The following is a 19,528-nucleotide window of genomic DNA, read 5'->3' as shown; positions in this document are numbered from 1 at the left end:
TTACTTACGAATTGTAAGCGTTATTTTTCTAGAAAACCCTATATCAAATATATTAAGCTTGAATAAGGAATGAGGAACTGTTCCTTATTCGAATACGGAATATGGATCTAGGAAAAAGGAACCAACTTAATCTCCATTCTTACTTGCAGGTTCTCAATTTTACTGTTCACCTATCTTAAAATTGGACATGTTTTGAAATATTTCATTCCAGCAGTTTGTAAAATAAAGATTCTAAAATTGCTGCAGCTTCTTTGAAGATGTCCCAACAAAGCTAATAAATTGGCTTGTTTTCAGAGGTCATTTGAAAACTGATAAAAATTTAGAACAAAATTTTTTTTCCTCATAAATTGACGCATTGAACAAAAAAAAATACGATTTTCTCTTTTTCGATTTATATTTTTATTATGTAAAGAGTCATAAGTCTCGCTCACATGGACCTTACGAAATGTTAAGTGTCATAACATAACGAAAGTGAATCGACTCGTCGACTCATTCAAGAACGTAAGTTCAATGTGTCAGTTATTGGCATAAGCATTTGCACTTAAGGGGTATTGTGGCAGTTTATTTTTTCGAGGATATATTTATAGCAACACCGATGATGCTAGTATCACAACTCAATATTTTTGTTATCACAATCATCAGAAATGAACGAGTTGGTTCATAATATAATTGTCAGTGGTTCGATCCCAAATGGGGTCAACTTTTTTTTATTACTTTTTTTACTTTCTTTAATTCCATTCTTGTTTTATAGTGGAGCTCATAGTCCTGTTGTTTACATTTATCAAATTAAAGCATTTAATCACAAACTTCAAAACATGCCGAAATCTGTGAACAAGTACACGTAAGTTATTAATTAATTATTAAGTTTGATACTGTATGGTATTATGTTTGTGATTAAATATTGTCTTATATTAATGTCTTTTGGTTAGCTGTTGCAATCCCAGTTAAGATTGTAAACAATTTATAATGTAATGCATATTTCAAACAATCTATGTACCGTTACTTGGGTTTTGCCTAATTGCTATATTTTATGAAATTTGACGTTGACGGTAGGGATTGTTAAAACAAAAAATCTCTGTTAAAAGTGCGGTGACCCCCTTTTTTATTTGTGTTTTATGATGACAATACGTAGTTGAACATATATTTCGCAGAATTCTATTAGACAGAAAAAATAAATTTCCATTTAGGGGGTTACAATAGTAAACAAATGACGTTTTTTGGGGTGACATAACAATTATAAAAAACAATTCTTAAAATTTAACTTGTGTACTCCATTTTCTTGGTAGTGTGTGGTTAAATTAAATGGTATATGCTGTATCTTAGCTTATATAATATCTATATGTTGCCAATTTTCCCGTTATTAATTGTTTTACGCATTTAGAGATTTTTCAGTTTTATTGAAAAAGTAAATGTTATATGATGGTGAATAAAATCAAAACAAGGCCGGTGACCCTATGTTTTTATTTCATTTTTCATATAGTATTTGTATATATATCTTAAATATAAATTTTGGACAAAATCTATTAGATGGAAAAAAATCAGCAAAACTGCAGCAACACCCCTTAACAAAGATTAAACAAGCAGGTGAGCAGGTTAACTGACCTCCGCTATTCGACTAGTGTTGCTTAAAACATCAAAAATCCAAATTACCACAAAATCAAAACAACATTTCTCTCTGAAAATATAGTCTTATGATATGTCTCTTTTAATTGTGCACATACCTTTTACAGCACTATCTATAGATTTATTCGAAGTTTTACATCTTCAACGAAAAAAAGTAAAATTCAATTCTTTGTCAACTCAAAATGGCGTCGTTACTAAGCAAATTCACATATTACTGATTGTTTTTATTATATAAGCCCTTAAGGACCAAAACTTTCAGTTAGATCACAACAAAATGATTGCCGTACCTAAACCTCGCAACATGATAAAAAAACTAATTTACTAATTGTTCATTTTGCCGAGCACCCTATTTGTTCACTGAACAATTATTCATATTGGTTTAATTGGATAAGCCTTCATTGTTCACGACATAGATTGTTCTTTTTTCCTTAAAGGGTAATTTTTTCATAGTTTTTTTGCTCAGCGCACACAATTACATAGAAGAAACTATAACTGATCTTCAAAACAAATGTGATTCATTAAGATTGCCCGAACGTATTACATGGATAAGAATATTAATGAAGTACCCGATTATTAAAGCCTACATAATGACAGAATTGGTTCAAAAACTAAATACTCTGCCTTTAGTCTGGCATTTATGTGTGACAATAGAAACTTCACATTTGCACACGTCGTGTGTAGTTTTCAACAATCACAAACACAATGCAGAGACAATCAGGTGGCCAGATGATTGTTTGTGCACAAAATGAATATTTTTTTTGTCTGCGCTTTCGACCGCTTTTAATTAATTTTGACGTTTCATTGCTATGTTTTTCAATGCGCTACCATAAAAATAAACGACAGAGCTCACTTTAAATACCTCATGGCATTTAATGAAAATGAATTGCTTTGGGGTAACTTGACAAAGAAGACAATTAAGTATACCGATGTGTAGCACAGCTTTACAATATTAATGTAATCTAAAGGAAATATGAAATCAAATGTAACATATATTTTACGTGCAATGCATTTAAGTCAGTCATTATTAAGTTTAGGCTGTTGGAGTAACGATATGTATTACGTTTAAATTGAGAAGATCCACTTAGGTCATTTTGCAGAAGGTACTGAACTCTAGAATGGTCTTGTTATCAGAATAAAAGATAACTGCATGTCTACATAACAAAACTCTTTGACATTTATGTACAGACCAGAGTTAGAAAAGTTTATGTAGTTACTTGAAAACCAGAGTATTTCTATTCAGTCTCAAATCTATTGAATTTAAAACTCTAATAAAGCGTTTAATGTGTGAATGCAATATCCGTTGCTAAAATGAAAGGAGCCACGTCCTAAACCGCGTTTTTAATGTGTGAATATATGAACACAAACACATCATTGTATGTAGAATAATATATAATACATTTAAAGCATAATATTGTCTACCACGCAAATTAAATGAGCAGCTTTGAGTTTATTTGTCGTGCAGAAGAATAAGAAAGGCAGAATTCATCAATGTTTAATCGTCAGGTAAACTTTAAAACCAAATTAAAAACTATGCATGTTCTAACGGAAAATAATAATAATAATAATAATAAAGTCATTGTCACTCAGTATTGTTCATCTTCTTTGCTTCCTTCTGTTCCGTCGTTCTTCGTTGTTTCTGCGCGACCTATTTCCCCGTCTATAACTGACCGTTCTGTCCGCCGATATCGCTAACTCATCCCAGTGATCATGCCAGGTAAAAGTCGTTTCGTCGTCGACTAGATCAATGTTTTCGTCCTTTCTTCCTTTACATGTTGCTCAAAACCCCTCCAGTCCCGAGATTTCGCTTTTAAAACATATTTAAATACGTCATCTGTGTTTTGCTCTCCCGTCTTGATTTCATGCTTCAGTTTTCTTTCTTCACATTCATCCTTTGCATATTGTCGAGCGTTTTTCTGTGACTTAATGTTTCTTTCGATGTTCTCCATTTGAAGCCTCACAAACTCGTTTCTTCTCCTCTCCTCAATTTCACTTTCCTCGTCCCCGCCCCTGTTCTTTTCGTCAATAGAATATCATGTTCATTTACTTTCTCCCTTACAGTAACATCGCCATATTGACTGTTTTCCTCACATTAATCTTCTACATTTACGCACTCTATAACGCCGTTGTTGTCACATGCAATCACTGCATCCCTTTCTTTCGTTGTTTTCATTTTCACATTCTCCTATATCTACATGTGCATCGCTTTTTTCGTTTTCGTCCTCCTTTTGATCAACAGATTCGTCATCATCGCGTTTCTCTTCCGTTTCTACATCTGCACTTTGATTTTCATAAATTTTCGCTCCCCTTTTTATCGTATCGGTCATCATTGACTCGAGAAAACGTCGTATTTGATATTGGTCGAGAAAGTATCTATAAATGATCCCGTTCCTGTTGGAAACAGCCTCAAGTGAAAAAACAACATCAGTATATATTCAGTTCCTGTACTGCAACTAGGCTTTGTGTTAAAAATGTACACATATGTAACTAAAATATTGGAACAGTACACATAACTAATAGAACAATTTCATTCCGAACTAAGACATCATTTTGCTTAAACCTGGTTACCTTTTATTACAAGCGTAATATATTTATTAATTTCTATCTACAATATTTGTGCCATATGGTTGTTACTGATTGAGTCGTGGGTTCTGTTTGATTCGTGGGTATAGAAATCGCGTGAAATCTCGCGATAGAACGTTCGCACATGATGCAGTTCGTTACGGAAAAATGTTTTGACACGGTCACCATTTATTTCCCATCAAAAACAAGTAAATAGTGTAATTCATTATAACTTGATAGGTCCTTATGAAAGGACATTTATGTATTGGTCATATAGTGTTTCAAACTAACACAACATCGTTTATTTAGGAGTATTTACCATGCTACATCGTCTGTTGACATTTTTTCACAAGAAATTAATCTGTCCTGCAAGGTCAGTTTAAAGGCTATTTATAGAATGCAAATCTTGAAATTCTGGCAGCCAATCAGAACCCACGAATCAACCGGAAGCTTATTTTCATGATGGTAGTTTGACACTATCAACACAGACGATTATTTTGATGTTTAAAGACGATAAACATTTGGAAAAAAGCAACAAATCTTAAAGAAGAAAGGTTAATAATTATTTTCATAATGATTCATGGTCATATATTTATAAAATATTTGTGATGTAACAACTTTATGAAAATTACCCACGGCTCAACCAGACTATAGCATACCTCGTAACCTGAGATTACTTCGATTTTCCCATCCTCTTTAATCAGTAGCACTATGGCTCGGGGTAACGCGCGCTCGTTATTGTTTAGTTTTATAATTATTTCTTCCATTTCAGTTTCATTTCATTTTTTTGTTATTTCATTTGATTTTACAGTACCGCCCCTTTAATAATAATTTATTTCGTTAATGGTGACGTCAGCTGCTGGCGTGTCATCGCGTCTAAATTAAGTCATCCAATCTACTTTAACTGTCTTGGCTACATACATAGGTCATCTGTCTGACGGGCGTTTCTCGATTGATTTATTGTTAAGCAATCACATAAACAACCAAGCTATGTAATATGGATCTTTTACACCCAATATCGCTGCTTCTTCCTGTATTAGCACGATGATGATCTTAAATATTAACTATATATTTTTAAATTGTTTTGTTAAAAGAAGGGATGTAGTTGACACTTGTTCGTAATTTCATTTCATCGTTCCTCAAAAAGTTGTAACTCTGTTACTCTGGGTCTCCTTCCTACCATTGAGTAATTAATTACATGGTAATTAAATTGAATGCATAAGTTTGAAAAAAATAAAATGCATCTCTCGGAAATAAGCGATCATTGAAGATCGGCAATGATCGTAAAATAAATCGCGGGAAATCATTAGAGGTGCGCTACCTTAATTTGAGTTGCAATGCTATATGAGTTTACATTTTATTTACACTTTTGTATCATGAATATTGCTAGCCAAGTGTGAGGTTGAGCGCTCTTAAACCGGTTTAAACCCCCAGTGCTTTGCATGGACCGTTCAAATGCGGTGACCCCAGCTTTATTCTTCTAGGTGTGCATGCTGTTTCGTATTGTGCTGTTTTGTACTGTTTTGGCCATTGCCTTAACTACAGGACCAACAAATGGTATATAATAAGAATGCAATACTGCCTCAGCCGCTGTAGTTTCACTTCTTTATATCTCTGTTGTATTTTTTATGCCGACGTTATAACATTCGACGAGTGAACTATGTCACCCATGTTTGCGTCAACGGCGTAATACGTTATTGACGTTGAGTTTTGTTTTATCATTTGTGTGGCAATGTAATAATATTCAATGCAATTTAGAATGTACAACACAACTTTCAAATGCAAAAGATGAGATAGTGATAATGGTGTATTTTATTTCCTACGGTGAAATCATTTTACAATCTTATAAACCCAAAATGCAGCCATGAGGCTTCTTATATCACGGCAAGTTGATCTTTTGTAGATGAAGCTTTAACAATTTTATGACTTCATCGCCTTTCAACGACAAACGCGTCTATTAAGTATGGCCTTGTGCTAAAAAAAACCAATCAATACCTAATGGATAACGCAGGGTAATCAATTCCTAACCATAATATATGAACAGCGATATTAAGTGGTAATTGTGAAGGTTAACAAAAGCTGCTGCCATTTAAACACATCTTTTACAAATGAGTATTCTATTAATAATACCATAACTTAATTGCATCAATTAATGGAGATGACTATTTAAAGAAATGACTCGACTATTTAAAGAAATGACTCTATACATGAACCTATATTTGTATGTATAGGTCCCTGCTCTATAAGAATAATTGCAACAAAATAATATATTATAGTATAATAAAGTTTAAATATAAATTTGATTCTGAACGTTTGACATAAATCATAGAATTTGGCGAAGTTTCATATCACACACAATTTATTCAGGTTATATATCTATATTATATTCTTAGGCACAAATTTGAATGACTGGTCACACAGCTGTTGCACTATGTAATATATCTTTGTGGCGTGGAGATGCTATGGTGGCTAATGATTGTTTGCCATGGATGTCCCTACCTTCGTGCAGATTGCCATGGTTGTCGCAAAACGCATTGGGCATGTCCGCATAGATCTCACACACACTACCGATATGCCAGAGATAGTGTTAGCGTCTGTTGTTGGGCTGTGATTGACGCATGACATGCACTCATCCAGAATCAGGTTTTATCGATTAGTGTCATTGTCCAGCCTCTGGCTTATGTTTGAAGAATAAAAGCCAAACACAATCAAGTCGGGGATAATCCCTTTCATAAAGCTCTTTGAGTTATTTTCATTGGACAATTTCTTATTTTGAAAGCTCTGAATGCATAGCTAGTACAATTTAACAATAATGTGTGACGAATATAACTCGTTGGCTTTACTTTATAAAACGTTTGTCTTGGTTGCATGTGGACTAACATTAAAAACATGCAATGCAACCTGTAGTAATCCTTAAGAATATATATTGAGAAACTATATGTATTATTTATATATCGGTATTATTCAATAGCACGCAACTCGTAGTGAGAGGGTGTTATAACAATACCCTCCATCTGTAAGTCTGTAACAGTCTTGAGTCTGCTCCATACACCCTTTGAAGAAATTTAATGAAATGTGTGAGAGATGTTAAGGTTCTTAAGCAGATGTGCATAAGGCCCGAGACAGTCAGACCCGCTAGATGCATCATTAGAAGGTCCAACAAGTGAGCCTTAATGTTTGTGTATCTTCCATATTTTCTTCAATGTTTGAATTATTTTCATTAAAAACACTCTTTTATTAATATTTCGCCCAAACGGGCTTTATCAAAGTTTACAAACACGAATTCACTACATAGTTATAACTGTCGTATACACCAATAAAGTAAATGTTTTATAACGTCAAATATGACAGGAAATTTTTATAACGTCAAATATGACAGGAAATGCCTATTGTTGCATACAGACGAGACAAGAACATAGCAGATATATTAGTGCATGAAAAAACCAATCGTACTATGACAAGGGAGGTCAATCCAGTAGAAAGATGCACCAAAAAGTGTGTAGTGTGTGACATGCTAACAAGGGGGTTGCACAACCGTGGAGGGGTGAGTGGAGTGACCATTAGCAAAAGGCAGACCTGTGAAGCATGTAACGTCATCTATGGAATAAACTGTATACAGTGTGGCAAAATAGTTTATGTGGGAGAGACATCACGCTCACTAAAAGAACGATTAAAGGAGCATGAGGCAGATACAAGGCACCACAGAAGCAAACCTGTTGCTGAGCATTTTAACTCCGGACAACATAGTGTAGAAGACATGGGAGTATGTGTTTTACAAAATATTAGAGACAATTCGGATTACTACCGCAAGATAAAAGAACTTAACTGGATTCAATTGTTAAAGACAGAAGTTCCAAATGGACTTAACACAAAAGCAGCTTCCGATTTAGTATGGCAGAATTATAGGCGATAGTGTAGGCCAATACGAGATTCGTGTAGACAGTTTAAGTAACGATAACTATTTTCAAAATGCATAATTCTCCAACAATAGTGCATGCGAGCGTAAGTATGTGAGAGGGTGGATATGTATGTGTGTATATATGAGTATATGTGTGGGTGTGTATATATATATGTATATGTGTATGTATGTACACATGTAGGTGTTTATTTGTGTACCTGTAATTATATGTGCAAGTATATGAGTGAATATGTACAAGTGTGAAGGAATGCGTATATATGTGTGCATATGTATGAACACAATACATTAGAATTTAACTTCATTTAAAAGATTGGAATTAAAATTATTATAAATAATTAATTATTAATCATTTCAATTTGTTTAAATGTTGATAAATATAGTCAATAAGAATTAGTGTTGAGATATTATAGTAATAGTGTTGACTACAAAATAGGAATTTTGAGTTTGTGAATATTATTTTTAGGTTGGTACAGTAAATATCTATATTATTATTATAGTAATTATTGTTATCATTAATATAGTTATTATTATTGATATAACAATATGATGTTATTGTAATACTTTTTATTATCAAATTCAATTTGGAAAATTACAATGGGCATGAATTTCTGATAAAGTATAAGAACCATACAACGAAATGTCATGTATATTATGTATTTTGGCGCAATTGTATATCGCATGGTAAAGTACGACGTCATGACGTCATTTCCTGTCATATTTGACGTTATAAAACATTTACTTTATTGGTGTATACGACAGTTATAACTATGTAGTGAATTCGTGTTTGTAAACTTTGATAAAGCCCGTTTGGGCGAAATATTAATAAAAGAGTGTTTTTACTATGAAATATGTATATCTTTATCCCTACTGGATATAAAACTGAGTATTTTCATTAAACTTTGTTCAAATGTTGCAGTCACTAAGACAATGTACAGAAGACACAGGCAACGCTGACTCTGCAAGGCCGCACTTGGAAGCTCATAAATATTCGAGCCTCCGTATATTGTCTCCATATCCCATTAAAAAACCTTTAGAATTAGTTTCGTGTGACTTAGCTAATTGGAACCATGTTACGAAGGCGTAGGTCAGTAATGCCAGATGGATATGAACTGCATCCGTATGTATGATATAAATCCTCACCAAACAATGTGTGGGAAGACATAAAATTTGTTAGAGAAAAGAAAAAACCGGAGGCAACATTTGAGGGCCATTTTATGTGAAACTTGCATGAAATATTGATTGTCCATTTTCATAGCTTCACAAATTGTTTTCAAATCTTTACTTAAAGTTATTCAGACTTACCTATGATCACTTAAAGGTTGATAATTATTGAAGTGCAGTGAATGAAAAATATGTATATGAGACTTATGGAAACATAGGCTTCAATTAATTATATCAGATTTGTGATTCCTTACTAAGGAAATGAAAACACAACACAATGAAACATATTCTTTATATTTTAAAATACATAAAAATTAGTAGAAATCAATATGCAAAGAAAATACAGTAATAGATTGTTTCAATAAGTCACTAACTTATACATAAGCAAATAGAAGTTTTACACATGATAGAACAATACAATTGGTGGCTTACATCTCTGTCAAGCAACACAAAAAAGAATTATTGCAAAATGGAATAAACAAATCAAATGCTTAAAGAAGATGAAGAAGAGATGTTTCCACAAAATTTAAACAATACATATATATATTCTATTCTGGGGAGGTCGCGTGTTTGATCCCCATGCGTTCATTAGGTCTCTACCCCACAGACATAAAGTACTGGTTCTACCCTGTAAATGGACTAGAAAGGAGAGTGTTTGGCCTTTGGCTTTCAATGCAATCAAACTCAAACAAGGGCTGTTTGTAAAACATGCATGCCCCCCCATATGGGCTCTCAGTTGTAGTGGCAGCCATTGTGTGAATACGTTTTTAGTCACTGTGACCTTGACCTTTGACCTAGTGACCTGAAAATCAATAGGGGTCATCTGCCAGTCATGATCAATGAACCTAAGAAGTGTCATGATCCTAGGCCTAATTATTCTTGAGTTATCATCTGGAAAACATTTTACTGTTTTGAGTCACTGTGACCTTGACCTTTGACCTAGTGACCTGAACATTAATAGGGGTCATCTGCCAGTCATGATCAATGTACCTATGACGTTTCATGATCCTAGGCGTAAGCATTCTTGAGTAATCATCCGGAAACCATTTTACTGTTTTGAGTCACTGTTACCTTGACCTTTGATCTAGTGACCTGAAAAGAAATAGTGGTCATCTGCCAGTCATGATCAATGTTCCTATGAAGTTTCATGATCCTAGGCGTAAGCATTCTTGAGTTATCATCCGGAAACCATTTTACTGTTTCGAGTCGCTGTGACCTTGACCTTTGACCTAGTGACCTGAAAATCAATAGGGGTCATCTGCCAGTCATGATCAATGTACCTATGAAGTTTCATGATCCTAGGCGTAAGCATTCTTGAGTTATCATCCAGAAACCATTTTACTGTTTCGAGTCACTGTGACCTTGACCTTTGACCTAGTGACCTGAAAATCAATCGGGGTCATCTGCCAGTCATGATCAATGTACCTATGAAGTTTTATGATCCTAGGCCTAAGCCTTCTTGAGTTATCATCCGGAAACCACCTGGTGGACAGACGGACCGACCGACATGTGCAAAACAATATACAACCTCTTCTTCGAGGGGGGGCATAATAAATAGGTTTAAACTAACCATATCCATAACATATAAACACATCAATTATTCTTCTTTATATTTAATAAATTATAAATTGTGCAAATGAAAACAAGAGGGCCATCAGGCCCTAAGGCGCTCACCTAAAAGCAAAAGGAACTAGACTATTCTGAAAAAAATGCAAGCTGATTCATGAAGATTATTTTGGACCAAAAAAGTGACTTTTAACATGTTTTTTTTATATTTGACCTTGTGACCTAGTTTTTGAGCTCATATGACCCAGCTTCTATCTCTGGCAAAATTTCATTGGAACAAATGTTCTGACCAAGTTTCATGAAGATTGGCCAATAAATGTGGCTAATATAGTGTCAACAAGTTTTCACTAAAGCCATATAAAGACAACTGCCCCCCGCCTGGCGGCCATGTTTTTCAACAAACCATAACCATTTTCAAACTCACTCAAGCTATTGTTAGAACAAATGTTCTGATCAAGTTTCATGAAGATTGGATAATAAATGTGACTTCTAGAGTGTTTACAAGATTTTGTAGTAAATAGCCATTTAAGGAAAAATGCCACGCCCCCTTGCGGCCATGTTTTTTAACTGATCTCAACCATTTTTGAACTTAGCCCAGATATTATTAGTTCAAATATTCTGACCAAGTTTAATGAGCATTGGACAACAAATGAGTGTTAACAAGGTTTTACCATACAGTAAAGCCATATAAGGAAAACTGCCCCGCCCCATGGCGGCCATGTTTTTCATTCAACTGGAACCATTTTCGAACTCGTCCAAGATATTATTGAGACACATGTTTTGACCAAGTTTCATGAAGATTGGACTAAAAATGTGACTTCTAGAGTGTTAACAAGTTTTACTATAGCCATATTAGGAAAACTGCCACGCCCCCTGGCGGCCATGTTTTTCAAACAACCGGAACCATTTTCGAACTCGTCCAAGATATCATTATAACAAATCTTCTGACTAAGTTTCATGAAGATTGGACAATAAATGTGACTTCTAGAGTGTTAACAAGGTTTTACTTAAGGAAAACTGCCACGCCCCCTGGCGGCCATGTTTTTCAACCAACCGGAACAATTTTTGAACTTGTCCAAGATTTTATTGGGACACATGTTCCCACCAAGTTTCATGCAGATTGGACTAAAAATGTGACTTCTAGAGTGTTAACAAGGTTTTACTATAGCCATATAAGGAAAACTGCCACGCCCCCTGGCAGCCATGTTTTTCAACCAACCGGAACCATTTTCGAACTCGTCCAAGATATTATTGAGACACATGTTCTAACCAAGTTTCATGAAGATTGGACAATAAATGTGACCTTTAGAGTGTTAACAAGGTAAATTTTGACGACGCACGACGGACAAAAGGCGATCACAATAGCTCACCATGAGCACGTTGTGCTCAGGTGAGCTAAAAAAAATATACAGTAGACTCTCTGTAAACCGGACGGTCTGGAGACCGGCCTGATCGTCCGGTTTACCAAGAGTATGCATATTGCCAAAATATACATTGTATGCATTGTGTACAAAATCATATAAGAATACAACAAACCATATACATTAACATGTACCATGTGATAACTGTACTCATGTAATGTTTATGTTTAAAGTATTCTTAAAAATGTGTTTTTATTCGATTAAAAGCAAAAAACATTCCACACCGACTTGTTTTGATTAATCCCAAAGTGAGCGTGGTGCGTTATACATGTACGTACATGCGTACATGACATTTCATCATCTCCGTTTAGCTGGAGGTTTGAAATAATGAAAAGGCAATGTATGAATTTGCAGACAGGTGGATGGATATTTAACGGTCATATGTCCCACAGTTTTATCTGACAAACAAACAAACAACCATTTAAGCTTTTAAAACATGGCTATAAGATCTTTTAAACCGAGAAGATCACAAGAGAGTGATTGTCGCAACGGCATATGCATTAATTTTTTGTAATTAAATTGTTTATCATAAGCTTAATAAAATGATCGTGTCAATCACTTTTTGGTGTTACCGCACGTCTATAATAGACATTCACAGTTTGTTTTACAATATGTAATCGAACTTCAATAGCGCGGTAGCAACTTGACACCTTTATGGTATGTTTAATCCGATTAACGATAATTGCACGAGTGTAATGTGTGACACTGCACGCACCGTGCTGACTAGGTATTGTAATTTACACGCTTCGGGCATCTTGAGAATTTGGACCGTCCGGTGTGCTCAATGTATTTTACGTTGAAAATGACAGATTCAAGGAGATATCCGTTTGGTTTCCGGTTTTGAGAGAGTTCGGTTTATTCAACATTTTTTAACAAGGAAATAGAAGGGGAAAATACGGGACTGGCCTGACCGTTCGGAATCGGGAGATTTCCGGTATTCGGAGAGTCCAGTATTGGCAGAGTCTACTGTAATTGAAATATGTGTACCATGTAGTTATGTTAAAGTAAGAAATAGAAGTTATGAAAATGAAGCTTTCTGTATAATAAGTAAAAGAAGTCTTCTTTGTATGTTGATATGTGTAAACAACCAAAATCCAACGTACTAACAATCAAAGAAATCGGATGGCCCAGACAAACATTATTGGTTACAGTCATGACTGTGTCCACTACATTTGCTGTATAGACAGTTTCAGTGTGAGAGTTTTCATATTTCTCTATTTGATGGATGTATATGATTTGATTTATTAAAAATAAAATATTGAAAAACTAGAATATAGAAATTTATGATTACTGACTTTTAAATATAAATCAAGTGGAATGTAAATAGACCAATTATCACATTTTCAGCAGAGAATACACATTAAGGTAAGGGTACAGGCACATGTGTTATATATTCCATTCTGACTAACATCTTTTTAACATGTATGTATAAACCTGAACACATATACATAACTAACACAACAACGATAACAAAAATAAAAATTGTCACAATACTTAACCATGACTGAATGTGAAGTAATATTGGAGAAACAATAACCATGTATATAAAGCACAAAATGCGAGTCGTTAATAAACGGTTCTTTTCAGATTTTCAATGCTGTTTGCACATCATGCCCTTGCATTTTAAACAATAAGGGATTCTGGTCACCATTTGTTGGAAATATGAACTTAAAGTCCCCGTTCATAGCTATATATATGGGCAGAATCGTAAGAAAATCCGGTTGAAATCGGTTGAAAACAAACAACATAGCCATTTTTATTTTGGGGTCCCCTACGGTAAAGTACGAAAACAACATAATTAATATTCATATATCGACAAGATAATGCAAACATAAACAAACAAAATTGCGGATACGGGCGAATTTAGCGGAGAGAAGGTAAGAACAAATGCAAATACATCTGTTACAGACGGAAACTGAGTTGCAACGCTAAGTTTTTGCTTAATCTATGTATTTATCTTCCATATGCTAATAATGTTTTGCGAAAGCTAAATATAGATATAATTTGCATAACTCGCAACGCTGCAATGATTTCCCCCTATTGCATGTATTTATGATCATGTATATATTATTTTATTGATTCAAAACCGACTTTGACCAGGTTTTCGATGTCAACCTCAATACAAAATATATTTCAATGAATTTATGTAAAGTTTATTTCTCGCTATACGATTTATATGCAAAACAACCATGGACTGTCACTTTAACCCACAAAACTGGAAATTTCAGCATAAATTCACTTTATATTTTTGGAAAAATATGATTGATTGAATGATAAAACCTGAGATAGTATTGATAAAACTTTATAAAATCAAAATGCTAAGAAACAAAAAATTTAGTTAAATGACTGTTCCACTATCTACAGTCTATTTAAAAAAATTCAAACACCTTGAAGTCAAACTTTAGTCAACTGGGAATTTTGACACTGGATTCTGAAAAAAATATCTCTTTTGCCATTCCCAATATGACCCTAAGACTGCAATGAAATCAGCCAAAAAAGCTCTGCCATAGAAACAATTCTGACAATTAAACTTAAGGTAGCGCACCCCTAATGGGCACATATCCAAATATAATTTAATTAATTATTTTCCTAATCAGCATCATTTCACTGAACTACATGCAAATTTGTAAGTAGGCTTTCCATGCTTTAAAAAAAAATATACCGATTTTTTCAAAACCACCCTCACGCTCGGCTTTTGTCCAGTTTATTTTTACCCCTGGGGTATATAAAAGTTCCATTATTCATTCAAATTTCCAAATATGGGCATGCAGTTGGTGTGTTCAGGAGCAGTAAAGGTGTTTAAAGTTTAAACAAGATGAAATGAGTATTCTTTAACAGACATTTATTTTTTACAAATTTTTATCTATGGAATAGCGCCATGAAATGTAAGTGATTTCAGCCATGTAAAAATTGGGCCGGTTAAAAACAAAGTGTCATAAAATTCAAAATAGTATCATTTAAGTTATATTTTAAACTTAGTTTTTATAGAAACACTATATACAGCAAAAAATACCAAGAAATAGACAGATTTACCGTTTACTTTTTGAAATAAAAATAAAAATGCAACATGCATCATTCGTATTTTCAGCAGTAAATTACCCAATTTAGCCATAACGTTGTTTTAATTTTAAAAATTGAACGATGAGCATACAATTTTCAACATATTTAACAATAAACATAGCTTATATGCTATATTAAACAAATAACGTTAGAAAAGAAATAAAACGCGTCGCAAAAAGTATGCGATGTCGGCAGGATTCGAACCTGCGCGGGAAGATCCCAAAAGATTTCAAGTCCATCGCCTTAACCACTCGGCCACGACAACTTCACATCAGTGCATCTTTAAATTAGATATCCATAAGTAAACAGGTAAAAAGGCTCGTCGATCTTTGAAGAAATCGCGAAATCGTATTTTTCAGATGATAATTGGATCAAAGTCAATATTTATAGTGAAAAAAATGTATTCTAAATGAATTAGGTAAACACATATCAAAAATCGAAGTTTGAAAAAAAAAATGCATCTCTCGGAAATAACCGATCATTGAAGATCGGCAATGATCGTAAAATAAATAGCGGGATTCATTAGAGGTGCGCTACCTTAACTACTAACTTCAAGAAAAAAATATTAAAAACTAAATGATTGTTATCGCTACATATACATGTAGTTTGTTGCACAAAACTCACACTTTTCTGTTTGGCCTGAGTTATTCCTTGTTCTGTCATTAAAAAACATAATAAATTACCAGTGAAAATCCATATCAACAGCTGATTCATAATTACAGTCCAACATAACAAGTTTGTTTGCAGATCATGAAAACAGTGGTTTGACATCAAAGTTTAGCTAGATTTCCATTGTATATTAACATAACAATCTACTATCTACTATTGACAAGAAAATTGTATAGGCAATAAATAAAATTCAAAAAATGTATATGTAAGTTCATCAATTAATCAACTAGGAATGTTGAAATCGGCTTGTGCACATTATCTCATGCAGTGATAATTTAAGAAATTAAAAGTATGATTCCCATGGACTCATAGGTTTTAAATCTATGGGTCCCAGAGAAAAAGTATGGGTCCCATCTATGAGCAAAAGAAAAACATAGTGGATCAGGGTATTTCAACATTTTAATGACATCTCATGGCTATCTAGTCGCAATTAAACAGAAAACTTTAAAAGGCAACTCAACAGTTTTATGACTAGATTATTAATCTTATAGACAGAAGGAGCCGTTGTTGGAACAAAAAAGAGTCGGTAACTGCAGATATGAATGGGCAGCAACAGAGTTTAAAAAAAAAATTGAAATGTTTGCCAAGAATAAAATATGCAAAACTGTCTTTGTCTTTGTTTGTGCACTTCTACATCAATGAAAGCTCACGTTGGGCCGTTGACCTCATAACGGATAGCTAGAAAAGGGAAGTGTCAAAGAGGTTTTTTGTGGGTAACGGTAGGTGTAAACAGGGATCTCTAGTTGTTTTCCGAAAACTTGGTCTAGATTTTTAGCCCCTCTATTGTACATCACATTCACGCGTGTGTAGTGCGACAAACAATAACCCCACTTGACCATTATAATAGATGAGCAGTTTTACGTCAATAATTACAAAACTGAACAACTGTACATAGCCATTAAGATGCAGCGTAATTAACATAAAAAGTTTCCACTTTAAAACAAAGCACTACGAGTTTTTATTCATCATTCAAATTAAAAGCCCAGGCTTTCCCCGAGGAAGAATTACATGATTTCTTATTTTTGCAATTTTTACATGAAATGCACGAGGACTGTTAATTTGGTGCTAGAAAATAACAAAATTGTCAGAAAAATAGAGCTATGCAACCCATGCTCCGTATCATAATGACGCTTCTTATTGTTGAATACAAAATTAAGCTTTCCAATGACCCGGATTATTGATTTTGCAATAGTAAAATGGCTGCAATTTTCAGTCATTTGCAAGTTTTTTGGTCTTAAATTCTTTTTTTCTCCGTTCGCAAAATATTTTTCAGCATCATAATTTATACACTTTAAGGATGTTGCGTCCGTGGGACGCATATACAGTAACTGTTTGGGTCCCCTGCCATTTCTATGTGTCCAGGATGCAGGACACAGATCTAAAATTATCCCTGCTCAGTGCTCATGTGTGTTTTAATAATTGACATGTTTTGTAAGGATAACAATTATACATCACTGATTGTTTCTAATGTATAGGAATTGGAATTCAAAAACACTTTGGCAAATTATTCTGTATACTTCTGAATACCATATGCTGCTTCATTAAAAACACAATGCTACATTTGTGTATATAAAAGTGTTAAAAATGTGATTTTTGGTATTGTGTGAAAAATCCAGGTTTTTGACTTAGTCTAAAGACTCTATAGTACATGTACATTTATGTCTCAACATAATATAACTACAGTTTGCAAATATGCTTAGAACCAACCTTGCTAACATAAATCACAAGTTAATCAATCCAGACAAAGAATGATGAAATTAAGTGTGGGTGAACACCTTGAGATGTAAGATATGTGAACCAGCAATAGAGTTTCAGCAATATCCTTATTCATAGACTTAAATTCTAAATTTGGTTCGTGACAGTGAACACTTTTGTCAATCTCAACAATTTTGGTTCAGCATATTGAAACTAAGGCTGTTTCAATCTTCTAATAGATGAAAATGCATCAATCATTTAAGTAAGCATGACGAAACTATGGCTGCTTCAATCTTCTAATAGATGAAAAGGCATCAATCATTTTGGTAAGCATGTCGAAACTATGGCTGCTTCAATCGTCTAATAGATGAAAAGGCATCAATCATTTTTTAGAGGATGTCGAAACCATGGTTCTACCCAGCCTTAGACTTACATTACGTAACAGCAGTAGTCTGATCGATGTCCTGATCGCTTTCACTTTCATCATGAAGCTGCAGAACACTGTCACCATTGCTTGCAGGTTTGATTAACGGTTTAAACTTGAAAGTGTCCTCTTTCCTGTACAGGTTCATTTTACGATGAATAAAAGCTAGAACTCCGCCTATTGCGAGCATGGTTAGAAGTACAACCATTGCGTGCCACGTAAAAATCATCGTCGCAATCATCATCTGCTCGTGGTCATCTTTGTCCCATCGGAACGAGCTTTCAAATGGTGGATACAAAATCCAGCCAATTTGCCAGAACCATGTCCCCTGTAGAAGCATAAAATAAGCTCGACTCAGCGCACACAGAATGTTGTCTCGGTATTTTAATTCAAGGGCAAAGGCGACCATGCAAGCTACAATGGCATGCAGGAGTAAAGTGTGCAGCAAAACATCAAGATCTGTCCTTCCGTGTAAATGGAACTTAAATAACAAGTATTCACACAATAAAGCAAGAATACTCGATACATATTCCATGTTTGGCGGAAGAGGCCATTTAAAATACACCAAAATGTCTACGATGGCGTTTACTCCAAAGAAGAAAAACATTGTTGCGTGTTGCCCATTGCCGATGTTAACAAATCTCCAATCACTCGAGAATCCTGTCTTGATTTCCAAGTAAAATCCAACACTCACACAAATCAACTTGAAGTATGCTTCAATGGGCCATTCCTTCAGTCGCCCACACAACAAAGGGCAGTTAAATATGGCAGATGATCGGAATTTGGAATTGCGGGCCTTGGCAAGGTAAAAACGGTTGAACATGTGGATTGTCCACCATAGGCCAAAGATGATGAAGAAAGATCCAGGAAGGGCGTGGCCAGGAAAATTACCCATGATTCACCTGAGTCACTGCTTTATTGCCCACTTTAAGTTGTTACACCAAAATTGGCACTTCTGCCTGAAATGAAACAAATATTCTGTACATATGTTAAAGCGTAACCAAAGCAAAATTTGAAGAATATTAACTGCACAATTTCTAAACTTCGTGACTTACACAAATCCCATAACACATGAATACTCGTATAAACGGATAAAGCCAATTTTGGAAAATATTTGCATCCACTTTAACTGCGAATTAAATATTCTATAGTTGAAACTACATGTAAGTCTTGCTTGAAGACTAATTTCTATTAGTTTATTATTTACACAAGTATACCAAACTGTATCAAATGCTGCTGGGATTACTAACTTCAAGCTTCATTTGCCAGGCATGCAAAACATGCAAAACAAACTGATGGATATCCAGTATTTTAATTAAAGTAAATAATTGAAGAAACCAATCTTCAATGTTGGTTCATCAAGCATGTTGAAAAGCAGTCTAACAATTTTGTTGTTTAGCATTTTTCATTGACTAATTCAAATAACTATCA

The 19,528-nt window shown here is 34.2% G+C and overlaps 2 long non-coding RNA genes and 1 other non-coding gene across 3 annotated transcripts in view; all 3 read right to left on the bottom strand.

The window, feature by feature from the left end:
• Positions 1-9,542: 9,542 nt before the first annotated feature.
• Positions 9,543-12,509, bottom strand: LOC127876309 (uncharacterized). Its single transcript, XR_008047779.1, has 2 exons — positions 10,688-12,509; positions 9,543-10,542 (listed from the first exon to the last, which is right to left on the bottom strand). It is a non-coding gene; the product is annotated as an uncharacterized LOC127876309 (long non-coding RNA).
• A 1,877-nt stretch (positions 12,510-14,386) lies between these two features.
• LOC127876320 (uncharacterized) overlaps positions 14,387-19,528 on the bottom strand; it is a 31,674-nt gene continuing 26,532 nt past the window's right edge. Inside the window, exon 2 of the long non-coding RNA XR_008047793.1 lies at positions 14,387-19,056. This is a non-coding gene — a long non-coding RNA (uncharacterized LOC127876320). The remainder of the gene's footprint in view (positions 19,057-19,528) is intronic.
• On the bottom strand, positions 15,493-15,574 carry Trnas-uga (transfer RNA serine (anticodon UGA)). Its single transcript has one exon. It is a non-coding gene; the product is annotated as a tRNA-Ser (tRNA).

This window comes from Dreissena polymorpha, chromosome 4, assembly GCF_020536995.1.
Source record: "Dreissena polymorpha isolate Duluth1 chromosome 4, UMN_Dpol_1.0, whole genome shotgun sequence".
In the NCBI taxonomy this organism is placed as follows: Eukaryota; Metazoa; Mollusca; class Bivalvia; order Myida; family Dreissenidae; genus Dreissena; species Dreissena polymorpha.
This window is presented reverse-complemented; position numbering and strand designations above follow the sequence as displayed.